Source organism: Oryctolagus cuniculus, chromosome 7 (genome assembly GCF_051225735.1).
Source record: "Oryctolagus cuniculus isolate XC-2025 breed Fujian yellow rabbit chromosome 7, ASM5122573v1, whole genome shotgun sequence".
NCBI classification, from domain to species: Eukaryota; Metazoa; Chordata; class Mammalia; order Lagomorpha; family Leporidae; genus Oryctolagus; species Oryctolagus cuniculus.
In genome coordinates, this window is record NC_142873.1 from 119,782,767 (window position 1) to 119,794,310 (window position 11,544).

General features: G+C 47.2%; 1 protein-coding gene across 1 annotated transcript in view; it reads left to right on the top strand.

Moving 5' to 3' along the window:
* Positions 1–11,544, top strand: part of IFT25 (intraflagellar transport 25) — an 85,815-nt gene that overhangs the window by 41,595 nt on the left and 32,676 nt on the right. The window lies entirely within an intron of this gene.

Sequence of the window (11,544 nt, forward strand, 5' to 3'; positions counted from 1 at the left end):
AATGTTTAGTTACGGTTGTTTTTTTACCCTAAGAACACAGTAGGCCAATGATGTCCTAGTCAACAGTCAGCCACTTGGGACTGCCTCTGAAACAAAAGTCCAGGCAGCTGCCAGACAGGTCCCAAAGGTGACTGTGGGCCAGGGGACAATGTGCCAGGGACAAGGAGTCCACTGGAGATTGTTCACCATTATGTTAGGTTTAAAGGGGGGGGGGGTGCATCCATCAGAGTAGATAATTGGAGAGAGAGATTTTAAGGAGGAGAGTCAGATAGGTGACAGAGTAAGGGGCAATTAGGAGATATATCTGAAAATAGTAATTAACCCGGTAAGCCGGCTGGTTTAAAGGACCAGTCTAGGAAATGCTCGCTAATGGGACCAGGAAATCAAAGTTGTAGGAATTCAGGAGACCTAGCAAGTCAGCTTCGTATTCAAAAGACCTGATTATCCTGTCTGGCTTGCTCATGTAAAACAAAAGAGCCATCAAAAGGGTGGGATACCTAATTTGTTTTGCAGTAAAGAGGGAGCTCAGAAGGATGGGATCACCACTCCCTTGCTATTCTTACAGTAAAATTGGAACAGGATGGGGAGGGGCAGTTGGAGGAATAGGGCCAGAAGGTGAAGGCATGGAGTGGCCCGTTCCCAAACTTGCCCTTGCTTCTCTGGGAGGAGGGTGTTAGAGAGGATCATTGATAAGATGTGAGAGAAGACTTTGGACAAGGCCTGGTTCTGAGATAAGGTTGGAATTCCTGGATAGGAGGGGAAGGTACAGTGGGCTGAAACAGTGAGAGCTAGGGCCTCGAACATAGAAGAAAGGGGTATTGGCTTTTTTGGTGAGAGCTTTGAAAGTTAAGAGAGTTTGAGCCAGAGAAAATTTAGAGCTGAGATAAGAGAAAGCTTAGACCTAGGAAAGCTTCCACTTTTCCAAACGCTCACAGAAGTGGTAGAGATATCAATAATGTTGGGGTTAAATGTGTCATTAAGCAGCCATTTGGACTGAGGTGTCAAGGTAGTAGACAACCGAGAGGAGGGTTGGACAGAATATGGGACAGAGAAATTCCCACGGTGACCCATAGAGTCAGATTGGTGGATATCAGGCATTCCCAGGATCATGGCCATCCAACGAGAGGATATGGGAACAGATGGTGGGGGTTGTCACCCAGGTGCCCACTGGAGCCCAGGACTTATCCCATAGAAGAGAAACAAGAGTTGAGTTGTCACCCAAACCCACTGTTGCCCAGACACAGAGTCCATAGAGGCACAAGGCTGTAAGAGTTGTGGTGCCCAGTACCAGAACTTTGAGACAAAGCAGAGTGAAACCACAACCCATAGTGGAGTCACACTGAGAGGATCCTCCACCCACCCCATCTTAACTCAGGAATTTGAGAGGCCAGTGTGTGGGTGTAGATCATGGAGAATTTGGTGGTGTGGAAGAAGATCCGGAGGTGTGTTTTGTGACTGGCAGAAATCCAGGACCTCAAAGCAGCTCAAATCCCGAATGGAGAGCAAAAAGTCAGTGGGGGATCTTGGATCTCAGTCACGGCACCAAAGTAAGGCTGCCATAAAGCAAACACTGCAGTTAGAGGAAAGGTTTATTGTCAGGTAGGGGAAGCCCAATGGGCAGGGGGAGAGGGTAAAAGAGAGGAGAGTGTGTGAGAGAGATCAAGAGAACTCGTGTTCAGGAACAGGTCCTCTTAAACCTTTGTAGGGGCGGGGGCAGGCAGGGAAATAGGAGTAACCAATCCCACTAGGGTTTGGTAACCATAGCCCCTATGGTTGGGCTATGTGGTTACCTGGCTTCCAGCAATGACAGTGGGGGTGGTGGTGGTGGTATGGTGGTGGGCTAGAGCCTAGGATGGTGTCCAGGTGTAGATCATGCCACAGATAAGACTGCGACATTTTACTAACAGACACAAAGTAAGGAGCCTGGCAGCTATGCCTAATTCCTGGTTCCCCAGGGGAGTAAAGGCAGAGAAGCTTCAAGTTCAAAGGTGGGGCTGATAGGTGCCTGTTCAGTGCATGTCCAGGTTCCTGGCCGGAGCTGCTCATGCCTTCCTTGACTAGTCAATGTTCTTTGCGCTGAGCTTCCATCCAGAGGCTATGTGCAGGTGGTGGTTGCTTCCTGCCCTAGGCCAAAATTCCCAGAAATGAGACCCTTTGAGATGATAGGGATCATCAAGATGCTAATTGGAGGACTTCACTGGGCCAATACCTCTTCTCAGTGAGTTTGGTAATCACAGAAGAGGTGGACACCTTCAGCTAGGTGTGGGGGCCTGGAAACCTGGAATCTGACACCTCACAAGGTATCCCACCCTTCTGATGGCTCTTTTGTTTCATCATGAGCAAGCCAGACAGGATAAAGATTGCAGATCAGGTCTTTTGATAGGTTTTGTCCCTTTCATGTAACTGAATATTGGGTTTTTTTTTTCTTCCCCAAAATTGTGCTTAAAAACCCCAGGACCACAAGCCCCTTTGGGTTGTTCCTTTCTTGGAGCCAACCTCCGTGTCACTCTGGCTGACTTAAATAAATATGACTTAAAATAAATCTGACTTTTAAATCTTTAAATCTTGCTTTTCTCTTTGCCTTGTCCACTTGGAAATTCTTCTTCCATGTGAGACAAATAATTTCTTCTGCACTGCCATTTCACCCACAACAATTGCAACCGGAGCTCAGCCTCACCCTGACCTCACAGGGTGCTCTAGAGCACAAGGGCCACTCTCCCCACCATGTTGCCAGGGCTGAGGCCTTGGCTGTAGGCCACACTTGGTTGGAGTGAAAGGCAACCACAAAACAAGGGAGAAGGCCTATTGTTGGGAGGGGGAAATCCATCAGGCTGGCTCCCTGTGCATGAGAGAACAGCAGCCTGTACTAGAACAGGTCTTATATAGCTTCACAGAGGTAAGGAAGTGGGAGCAGCAAATCCCATTAGAGTTGGGGTGGAGCTGACCCTTGTGGTTGACGTCTAGTAAGCCATGCTGGGTTTAGGATGGAAGCTTATTTTACAAGAAGCCAATGGGGCCAGAGCCTAAGATGGCATCCCAGGTAAGACAGTATCATTTTACTAAGAGGAGGAGGTCACCTCCCATACATTTCTGGCTAAGATAGTGCACGTCACTTGAGGGCAGTTCTCAGGAAAAGGGGTATTTGTGAGCCATGAATAGCCCAAACCCACAGCAGCTGGCTGCCAAGCATGCAGGCTTAGCAAAGGCCACTGGGCAGAGCACCAGCACTGTCCACTGCAGCAGTGCTTCTCTAGGGACCACTCCTGGAACAGCAGCCTCAGCCTCATCTGGGAACTTTTTTTTTTTTTTTTTTTTAATTTGAGAAGCAAAGTTACAGAGAGGCAGAGAGGGAGGGAGAGGTCTTCCATCCACTGGTTCACTCCCCAAATGGCCACAATGGCCAGAGCTGGGCCAATCTGAAGCCAGAAGCCTGAAGCTTCTTCCATGTCTCCCAGGTGGGTGCAGATGCCCAAGCACTTGGACCATCTTCTTTTTAAATTTATTTTTTAAGGAATATAAATTTCATAATTACAACTTTAGAAATATAGTTATTCTTCCCACCATACCTGCCCTCCCACTCACACTCCCACCCCTCCTCCTCCTCCTTTTCCCCTTGCCAGTCCCATTCTCCACTAAAATTCATTTTCACTTAACTTTGGACACAGAAGACCAACTCTATACTAAGTAAATATTTCAACAATTTGTGCACGTGCACACACACACACACACAACTGAGAACTAGTTTTACAGTTAACTCATAATGCAACTCATTGAGGACAGAGGTCCTGCATAAGGAGTTAGTGCACAGTGACTGTAAGGCCGCCACAAAACATACCACACACCAGAGTAAGGGAAAGAGTTTATTGGGGGAGACCCGACAGACTGGAGGGAAGGGGCAAAGAAGGAAAACAGGAAGAAGGAGAGCAGAAGAGAGAGAGAGACAGAGACAGAGGTCAGGAGACAGTGAGGAAGAGAGAGCCAAGTGTTCAGGAACAGGTCCTTTTAAAACTTTGCTGGGCAGGGAAGTAGGAACAACAAATCCCATTAGGATGGGGGTGGGGCTGACACCATTGGTTGGGCCAGGTGGCTACCAGGCTTCCAGCAATAGCGGCAGGAGCTAGAGCCTCGGATGGTGTCAGGGTGTGGATCACACCATAGATAAGACTGCGCCATTTTGCTATCAGTGACTCCTGTTGTTAATTTAACAATTAATACTTTTATGTATGATTTCAGTGACCACTGAGGCTCTTGACATAAGCTGCCTAGGCTGTGGAAGCTTTTTGAGTCCACAAACTCTGTCAGTATTTGGACAGGGCCGTAAGCAAGTGGAAGTTCTCTCCTCCCTTTAGAGAAAAGTGCATCCTTCTTTGATGGCCAGTTCTTTCCACTGGGGTCTCACTCACAGAGACCCTTCATGTAGAACATTTTTGCCACAGTGCCTTGGCTTTCCATGCCTGAAATGCTCCCATGGGCTTTTCAGCCAGAGAAGGAAGATTTAAGGGCTTATTCTGAGGTCAGAGTGTTATTTAAAGTGATTGTCATTTTATGAGTCTGCTGTGTGGACTGCTTCCCATGTTGGAACATTCTCTTCTTTTTAATTCTATTAGTATTACCAGGCACTTGATGCTATTTATATGATCTCTTTAACACTTAATCCTATCTATATGTTCACTTCAACACTTACTATGATTACTTTACTAATTAAGATGGCATTTTTACCACCAAACTTAATTGGATTTGGAGTCCCATGACAAGTTTTTAAACTGTATCCTTAGAAGTAAGTCTGTAGGAATGTATACAGAACTATAAAGCTTTTTTTTAAAAATAAGATTTTATTTATTTGAGACATAGAGTTACAGACAGTGAGAGGGAGAGACAGAGAGAAAGGTCTTCCATTCGCTGGTTTACTCCCCAATGGCTGCAATGGCCAGAGCTGTGTCAATCCGAAGCCAGAAGCCAGGAAACTCTTCCGGGTCTCCCACGTGGATGCAGGGGCCCAAGGCCTTGGCCTGTCCTCCACTGCTTTCCCAGGCTATAGAAGAGAGCTGGATGGGAAGAGGAGCTTCCAGGACTAGAACTGGTGCCCATATGGGATGCTGGCACCACAGGCAGAGGATTAACCTACCACACCACAGCACCAGCCCCAAACTATATAGCTTTATGGTTACAAACTTCCTCCTCCCTTTCTTATTCCCACTCTTATTTTTTTACTGAGATCTATTTTCAATAGATTTTCTACACATATGATTAACTATGTTAAATAAAGAGTTCAACAAATGGCATGAAGAAAAAAATAAATTAAAAAATGAAATTTTTCCTTGACAGTCAAGATAAGGGCAGCTGAAGTCATCCCTTCTTGAAGTGTCAATTTCACTTCTACAGATTTCATTTTAGGTGCTCTATTTGTTCTTACAGATCAGAGAGAATATATGGTATTTTACCCTGTGGGACTGGCTTATTTCACTAAATATGTTTTCTAGATTCATCCATCTTGTTGCAAATAACCAGATTTCAATTTTTTTCACCACTGTGTAGTATTCCATGGTGTATATCCTATAATTTCTTTATCCAGTTGATGGGCATTTGTGTTGATTCCATGCCTTAGCTATTGTGTATTGAGCTGTAATAAACATGGAGGAGCAGATAACTCTTTTGCTTACTGATTTCATTTCCCTTGGGTAAATTCCCAGGAGTGGGATGGCTGGGTCATATGGTAAGTCATCTGTATTCAGATTTTTGAAGTATCTCCATACTGTCTTCGATAGTGGCTTTATCAGTTTACATTCCCACCAATAGTGGATTAGTGTACCTTTTCCCCCAATATCCTCGCTAGTATTTATTGTTTGTTGATTTCTGTATGAAAGCCATTCTAACCAGGTGGTTTTGATTTGCATTTCCCTGACAGGTAGTGATCCTGAACATTTTTTCATGTGTCTATTGGCCATTTGGATTTCCTCTTTTGAAAAATGTTTAAGTCCTTGTTGGGCCATTTTCTACTGCTTTCCCAGGTCATAGCAGAGAACTGGATTGGAAGTGGAGCAGCTGGGACTTGAACCGCTGCCCATATGGGATGCCAGCACTGCAGGCAGTGGCATTACCTGCTGTGCCACAACACTGGCCCCATATTTTTATTTATTTTTAAATTAGTTTTGACAGGAAGAGAAACAGAGAGCAAGAGAGAACTTGTTCACTCTCCAGTGGCCCAAAATAATGGGGCTGAAGGCTGGAACTCAACCTGGGAACTTTTCAGAAATGCAAATTCCCTACCCAACCCTGATCCATTGGATCAGAAACTCTGAGGCTGTGACTCAAAAATCTGGGGGGTGGTGGTTGTTGCTGATGATTTATTTATTTATTTGAAAGAGTTACAGAGTGGGGGGAGATAGATTTTCCATCTGCTAATTTACTCCCCAGATGGCCATGACAGGACTGGACCAGGCCAAAGACAGGAGCCTGGAACTCCCATCACTTGGGCCATCTTCTGCCTTTCCAGGTGCATTAACAGAGAGCTTGGTTGGAAGTGGAAGATACTAGTGTAGCAGGCAGTGGCTTAACCCGTTACTATCCTATAACATAAGCCCCAAGAATCTGATTCAACAACCCCTCCAGATGATTGCTTCATGCCAGCAATGGACATCATGGGACTGTGAGGACCTGTGACTAGAAACTGTCCAACGACTTTTATTAAAAAAAAAAAAAAACTAGGGCTGGTGCTGTGGCATAGTAGGTTGGGCATCTGTGTGTAGCACTCACATCCCATATGGGCACTGGTTCATGTCCCCAGCTGCTCCACTTCTGATCCAGCTCCCTGCTGATGGCCTGGGAAAGCAGCAGAAGATGGCCCAAGTGCTTGGGCTTCTGCACCCATGTGGGAGATCCAAAAGAATTGCAGCCTTTTGGGGAGTGAACCTGTGGATGGGAGACCTCCTTCTCTATCTCTCCCTCCCTCTGTCTTTAACTCTCTCTCAAGTAAATAAATAAATCTTTTTAAAAAAAGAAAAAAGAGAAAAATCTAGAAAGCAAAAGTTTTTTAAATGAGGCAAATACAGAACATTTGTTGCAAGAGAGATTAAACAAAGAACATGTTGAGTTGAAGCCTGTAGTTATCTTTCAGAATGACAAGAACTGCTCAAAGAGAAACAAATTCAAAGAAAAAAATGACACAGAGGGAGAAAGGTGAGTTGGCAGAGCTAAGGAAAGGAATGCGGGGAAGAGGTACTGTGGCACACTTGGAATGCATCCTATGTAGCAGTGCCCGGTTCGAGTCCCAGCTCCTCCTGTCCATCTGCATCACTCTGCACCAAGAAAAGAAGCAGTGTCCAGTTAATGTTTGAGGCTTTAAACTGAGGAGAATTTATTGCAGTGGAGACCCCCCGATTATATTATGGGAATTGAAAGTAGCTGGGCTTGGCCGGCGCCGTGGCTCACTAGGCTAATCCTCCGCCTTGCGGCGCCGGCACACCGGGTTCTAGTCCCGGTCAGGGCGTCGGATTTTGTCCCGGTTGCCCCTCTTCCAGGCCAGCTCTCTGCTGTGGCCAGGGAGTGCAGTGGAGGATGGCCCAAGTCCTTGGGCCCTGCACCCCATGGGAGACCAGGATAAGTACCTGGCTCCTGCCATCGGATCAGTGTGGTGCGCCGGCCGCAGCATGCCAGCCGTGGCGGCCATTGGAGGGTGAACCAACGGCAAAGGAAGACCTTTCTCTCTGTCTCTCTCTCTCACTGTCCACTCTGCCTGTCAAAAAGAAAGAAAGAAAAAAGAAAGTAGCTGGGCTTGTAGAGACCTCCAGTTAGACTTGGTCCAGGTTCTTGTTTTCCTGCATGTGAGAATACAACCAGGAGATGTAGAGAGAGGTGAACAGTAGATGTAGATCTTGCCACTGCACCTGGGTCGGCAGTGGAAATTGGCCCAAGTACTTGGATTTCCAGGCACCTGGCTTCTGTCTGACCCAACCCTGGCTTTGTGGCCATTTGGGAATGAAACTGTGGGTGGAAGATCTCTGTCTCTTTCTCTTCCTCTCTGTAACTGGCTTTTAAATAAATAAATCTTTAAAAGAAAAAAGAGGGACTGGTGCTGTGGCCATTTGGGAATGAAACAGTGGATGGAAGATTTCTCTCTCTGTCTCTTCCTCTCTGTAACTGCCTTTTAAATAAATAAATCTTTAAAAGAAAAAAGAGGGACTGTGCTGTGGAGTGGCAGGTTGAGCCACAGCCTGCAGCACTGGCATCCCATGTGCATGCTGGTTCGGGTCTCTGCTGCTCCACTTCAGATCTAGCTTCCTGCTGATGCTCCTGGGAAGGCAGGAGAGGATGACCCAAGTCCTTAGGCCCTGAACCCACATGGCTTTTGGCTTTGGCCTGGCCCAGCCCCGGTTGTTGTAGCCATTTGGGGAGTGAACCAACAGATGGAGAATCTCTCCCTGTCTCTCTTCCTCTCTCTCTCTGTGACTCTGCCTTTCAAATAAATTAATAAATCTTTAAGGAAAAAGAACAGAAAACCAGGATTTATTGATAGGCAAAGGGCTAGTACACATTCAGGTGCCCCCACCCAGACTGGGGTAACAATGGTGCCCGGGCAGTGCCTGATTGAAGATCAAAGGAGTCAGAGTCTGGGGAGGGGCTGCAGTGCTCATGGTGATCTCCAAGAAGGTGCACTGGTGTCTGGTGTCTGAGGAAAAGAGAGCTTTACCTGCTTGAGGAGGGGTGATTGGCAGTCTGCAGCCATGTTGAGTCCACATGGAAGGTGATAGGATTTGGGCAGTGCACATGGCTTGGGTGTTGGCAGTCCGCAGCTCCTTGTCCCCCAGTGACTCCCTGCCTCCTCCCCATCAAATTGAATTGAGAAGCCTAGAATTTCTTTTATCATTCAGAAAACTTCTCAGGGGGCCTGTGACACTAGCATCTCATATTGGAGTGTTGATTCAAGGTGCGGCTGTTCCTCTGCTTCTGCTCCAGCTCCCTGCTAATGCACCTGGGAAAGCAGAGGAAGATGGTCCTAGTGCTTGGGCCCCTGCACCCATGTGAGAGACCCAGATTTGCTCTGGGCTCCAGGTGTCAACTTGGCCCAGCCACAGCTATTTTGCCCTTTTGGGGCGTGAACGAACAAATGGAAGACCTCTCTCTCTCTCTCTTTGTAACTCTGCCCTGCAAACAAACAAACAAATAAGTTTTTTTTTTTTTTTTTTTTTTTTAAGAACAACTCATTTCTGGCTCCTGGCACCTGTTGGAGCCTGGCAGTGTCTGTGCAGGTGTAGACCTGAATTGGAGGGCCACCTGGGAAGTGACCCTCGCGAGTGCTCGTATGGTTCTCAGCTGTGCTCCAGTCTCTCCATTCTCGCAGCTGCTCATCCTCAGTGCAACTCAGCCTCAGGCTTGTCTTGCTCACTTTGCAGGATGGAGAGTTTTTATTTAGTATCCCTGCTTTCCTGATCTTCCGTCCTACCTCCCAACCCCCAACAAGGGGGCCCAAGGAGGCAGAGCCAAAATTTCTAAGCCATTTTTCTCCAAGCTGGGCACAGTTCTGAGAGCTTCCCTTAGAATCCCTTATGGGCCGGCGCCATGGCTCACTAGGCTAATCCTCCACCTTGCGGCGCCGGCACACCGGGTTCTAGTCCCGGTCGGGGCGCCGGATTCTGTCCCGGTTGCCCCTCTTCCAGGCCAGCTCTCTGCTGTGGCCAGGGAGTGCAGTGGAGGATGGCCCAGGTGCTTGGGCCCTGCACCCCATGGGAGACCAGGAGAAGCACCTGGATCCTGGCTCCTGCCATCGGATCAGCGCGGTGCGCCGGCTGCAGCGGCGGCCATTGGAGGGTGAACCAACGGCAAAAGGAAGACCTTTCTCTCTGTCTCTCTCTCTCACTGTCCACTCTGCCTGTCAAAAAAATAAAAAAATAAAAAAAAAAATAAAAAAAAAAAGAATCCCTTATGGAGAGGTGCTGTTGAAGTCTCATTTTACAGTTCAAACAATTGAAGTCACACATCAAAGCCAGGACCCAGGCTTTGGGGTATGGGGTTTGAACCTTGGTTTGTAACTTACTCATTGTGAGAACTTGTAGCTACTCAACTTTCTGAGCCTTGGTTTTGTCTTGTAAAATGGGCATAATAATAACGGTTTTCAAAAAAGGAGAGACTAAATGAGAACCTACCTGAAAGTGCCTGTGCCAGTAGATGATTAGTAACTATTTTTATAAGTGTAAATGCCAGGGCTGGGGTTGTTGTGTAGCAGGTAAAGCCCTGGCCTGGAATGCTGGCATCCCATATGGGCGCCGGTTCACCCTGGCTGATCACTTCAGATCCAGCTCCCTGCTATGTGTCTAGGAAAGCAGAGGAAGATGGTCCAACTGCTTGTCACGTGGGAGACTCAGAAGTTCCTGGCTCCTGGCTTTGGCCTGGCCCAGCCCTGGCCATTGTAGCTATTTGGGGAGTGAACCAGTGGGTGGAAGATCTCTCTCTATCTCTCTCTCTAACTTTTCCTCTCAAATAAATAAAATAAATCCTAAAAAAAATGTAAAGATAACACTAGTAATAACATCATAGCCACTACTTGCAGAGCCAGAGAGGATGTGTTTCCATGCGAGGAAGGTGTCTCCCACGTCCATTCTGCCATGTGCTGTGAAGGCAGTTTGATTCCATGTGAAAAAGCATTTCCCTCCAGCAGGAGTCTGCACAAACCCACCTTTCACATCACCCAGAAACACTGGGTGTTCCTCCCCACAGTGTGAGGCCTTCCAGCCGTGCAGCACTTTTGCTGGTCGGGTTACACTGGGCTACAACATGAGGCAGATGAGGCTGACACAAAGATCACACGGAAGCTGTACCAAATAGGCTGGGAGATTTTAATCATTCTGCTTTAGCTTGCTGCCTCTTAAAACATTTTCTTTCAAATCAAGCCACAACCGTAGGTGCTTTAAGCTGTGGCCGTCATGAGCAAATATGAAAGAAGCAGAGTTAAAACACATGAACCCCAGTGGTTATCCACTAGGCTGATGCACTCAGTGACCACTAAGAGACTTGTAAAAGAATCAGAAAGAGGACTTCAGATACGGAGTTTCTGCCCAGTTGAGTGGCAGTGCTCACGGTGCCTGTTGCCTGGGTTGGTCAAGGTTGTCATGCTTGCTTTAGAAAGCCAGGTTTCCCCTTCAGATGCCCGTTGAAGGGTGACAGTAGTGAAAGATTCCAGAGTAGAAGCCAGATTTCCTTGAAATGTACTCAAAGATGGTAAAGTGAGTTCTCTGCTCGTCCTGTTAGAATTGGAGATGTGTTACTGTGGACACTCATACCTCCCCAGCGCCAGTGCCAGCGCCAGTACCATGCCAACTGGCTACAGCGTTTTGACAAGGAAAGGATTCTTCTGTTCTAACCCTCCCCTCTTCCAAGTCCTCATCTGTCTTTAGCATCAAGAATTCTTCCCATGCTGTGTTCTAAAAACCAAGTTAGTGTCTTGAATGACCAATCCCATGAATGGCAAATTTGGCTGAATGACGGGATCTGACACATGGATGCCATCAGACCCTGCTGGGCAGGGGGCAGCTGGAGGGCCACAGCACAGAA